Source organism: Arachis duranensis, chromosome 10 (assembly GCF_000817695.3).
Source record: "Arachis duranensis cultivar V14167 chromosome 10, aradu.V14167.gnm2.J7QH, whole genome shotgun sequence".
Taxonomy (NCBI): Eukaryota; Viridiplantae; Streptophyta; class Magnoliopsida; order Fabales; family Fabaceae; genus Arachis; species Arachis duranensis.
The window spans coordinates 10,719,611-10,723,204 of NC_029781.3; the positions used below are offsets into that span (position 1 = coordinate 10,719,611).

Here is a 3,594-nt window from a genome sequence, read left to right on the forward strand (position 1 = left end):
CAACAAGGAGAAAGCGGAAGGAAGTGAGGTCGGCAAGATCTGAGTTTTCCGAAGAATAGGTAGTCGCCGGCCAGAATGAGAAGAAAAAGAAGAGAAAAGTGAGAAAATGAATCTTTTTTATGCGAGAAAGAAGAAGATTTTGTGGAGGTAAAGATAGAATTAGAATTTAAAAAATTGAATGAGGATACTTTTAAAAAAAATTATTATTAGACTATGTTTAGAAGAGAGACTGAAGCTAACAGACAAAGACGGAGAGACAAAGACTAAAATACATCTCTATATTGTATTTAGTGTAAAATATATAGAATGGAAAAATATATGTTACAAACACTTAAGTCTGCCAATTATTACCAACAATCATTAATAATTAAAAAAATAACACTATTGAATAAATAATTAAAAAATAAAAAAATCTGAATTTGAATAATTCTGTTCAAAATGTACCCTAATTCTATTTTGCTTTCATCCATCCCTAAACCTTACCCTCTTTGCGTTGTGTCTCCTTCTTTTTCTTCTTCTTCTTCTTTTCTTCTTCTCTACTCAGCGCCGATGTTGTCTCCTTGAGAACGCCACTTTACTTAGCGCCGGCGTCGCCTCTTTCTCCCTCACCTCGGCGTCCTCCATCACGCCGCACCACCCACCCTCACGTCGCTCTCCTCAACCGTGCCTCAGTGGCCGCGTCCTTCCTCATGTAGTCCTCCACCCGCCGCGGCCCAACTGCCGCAGCATCGTCGCACCGCCCTTTCATCGAAGGCACGCTCGCTACCCCAGCTGCCCGATGGCCTCCTCCCCGCTTGCCACCGCGCTTGCGACCCTGCTCGCCACAATGCACGCCCACCAACATGGTAACTACTTCCTCTTTGCAGTGCTTTTTCAACTTTCAATTTTTATGTTCCTCATGTCAGTAATTTTCCAATTCTATTTTTTTTCAGTTCAGAGTAAATAGTTATTTCATTTACTAGGCTTCAGGTGTTCTTTTTACGTTATTGGATTTTTTTAAGTTGGCTTTGCGATCTTTGTATGTTTTGAAATTTCAATTTTCTTCTTATTAGCTTTGCTATAAATTAAAACAAATTATTTGTTTGCAGTTCCATATTTTAATATGATTTGTGTAAGCTAATTTGTAAGACAGTATGCCCATATTAACTTCTTAGATAACTTAAATTTTGCAACTTTTCCAAGGATCGTAAGGATCAAGGATCATGGAAATCAATGGAGGGTCTATTCTACTGTTCTGCAAATCTTGTTCCTCTGACTCCAATAAGGTTCTTGGAGAGAGTAGCAAGTTTTTGCAGGGAGAGAACATCACTTGTTTATGGTTCTTTTGAAGTATAAATGGGGTAAGACACATCAAAAGTGTTTGAAACTTGTACTAAGAAAAATATTAGGAAGCATCATTAAATTCTTTAAGGTGAATGGATTCAATCATTGATGCTATTATATATTCAATGTTGTTTTGAAACAGATTGCAACATTATCACCTAATGTTCTAGCAGAAGTATGAGCTGCATTTTGCGATCCTAATGACTGGATCCATTATCTTCACCTTGAATTCGTGCCTTAATGCATCCATGGTTTCAGTCCCGCTGGAGCATTCACAAGCTAAGATCCTCTTTGTAGACTACCAACTGCTCGAAGTCGCGCACAGCGCATTGGACCTGCTATGCAAAAGAACATCATTAAAATTGTCAATTCTAGTCCTAATTGCTGACTCTGATTCTGATTTAACAATTGACACTTCTTCAATTAGTTATGAGTATAAGATGCTACTAGCAAATGGTGACAAAGGGTTTGAAATAGTTAGGCCAAAGAGTGAAATGGATCCTATAAGTGTTAATTACACCTCTGGAACCACACAAGGCCTAAAGGAGTAGTTTATAGCCATAGAGGCGCGTATTTGAACTCGCTCATGATAGTTCTATTTCGAATGGATCTCTTCCCGATGTATCTATGGACAGGTCCTATGATTCATTGCAATGGATGGTGCCTTTCTTGGGACATGGCAGTGCAATTCGAAACCAATATTTATCTTAGGAAGGTAAGGCCTAAGGACATTTTTGATAATGTGACAAATTACAAGGTTACACACTTGGGGGGAGCTCCTAAAGACGTGATCCAAGTGTAGTAGATAGAAAGTTATTTTTTGATTAGCTAGTTGTATATTAATGATATAACAATTTTTTAAACTAGTTCTGGAATATACTTGGTGCTCATATTAAAGATTCTTCTCATATGCATGTTCTTTAATTTCACGATGATCATTTAGATGGAATGGTTTTTCATGCAGGATTATGGATACCTCCAAATCAGAGACAGATTACTCCGGCGTTTCCAATGCATTTGGCAAAAGCATTTACTCCCAAAGAGGATGCACAATCATTTAACAATAGTTAGTCACTTTGAACTCACCTTTTGATTTTACCATTCTAGCACTGAGTAACATTTATCATTTACAGGTATGTATATGAAGAATACTCCATTGTCATCAAACAACATGGGTGGTCCGAATCATATAACCTTCAAGTTTATTGACAGATTACTTCAGCACTTCAAATTTATAACCTTCAAGTTTATTGTTTTGTTTGGTTTCATGAACGGTGAACTTTGGGTTGTACTCAATTATCTTCAGACCATATGACAAATAATTATTTATTTCATTTTTATTTCTGTAGTCTTGATTAAAATAAAGTTAGTCTTCTTTACTAAAGGTTTGGAATTGTATTCAAAGTTTAGGTTAGGGTGCGCCGGAACAAATCTAAACCTTACCTGATTTAAAGTAGTTATGAAATTAATGACATATCCAAGTAAATTTTTAAACAGAAGACACATTTATTAAAAACACATCTATTAAAGGCACATCTAACAGCAGACACATCTATTAAAGACACATCCCTGTTTATGAAAATCATTTAGTTAGAAGACACATCTATTAAAAACACTTCCAACAGAAGACACATTAATTAAAGACACATCCAAATAAGTTTTAAACAAAAGACACATCTAACAGAAGATACATTAATTAAAGACACATCCAAATAAGTTTTAAAGAAAAGACACATCTAACAGAAGACACATCCATGAAAGATATATCCAAGTATTAATTGGTTAAAACAAAACAAGTGTTTAACAAAAGTAAAATGATATCTTCTGAAGAAGCACTCCTTAACATATCATGAAAATTAGATAAATCTACTATCTTCATTTCTAACAACTTCTGCTTGTATGATAATTAATCAAACAAAGCATCTTAAGAACCTATAAAAGAATAATTTAACGAAAAATAATGGCTCCACCAAGCTAGTACCATTTCTGCCTAAATGAATTCAAAGGACACAAGAGAATGTTATGACATTCTACTTCTTATTCTGAAGAACATACAAGTTGGCTTTCGACAAGTTTTTGGAGCATCTCATCATTTGTAAGATCAGGTGAGGAAAGGGTCTTATCAAGTCTTTCTCTATACTGCACAATCTTTTGTTTCTTCTCCATCTATGCATCTCCTAGAAAATTGGAACAATCCTTCTCTCAGAAATTCATGTCAAACACCATGTGATCAACCACTTACAAGCTCCTACTTTTCTCCTAAATCAACAA

General features: G+C 35.5%; 1 pseudogene; it reads left to right on the forward strand.

Annotated features, from left to right (window-relative positions):
* Positions 1 to 1,173: 1,173 nt before the first annotated feature.
* Positions 1,174 to 1,874, forward strand: LOC107469057 (isovalerate--CoA ligase AAE2-like; annotated as a pseudogene).
* Positions 1,875 to 3,594: the final 1,720 nt, after the last annotated feature.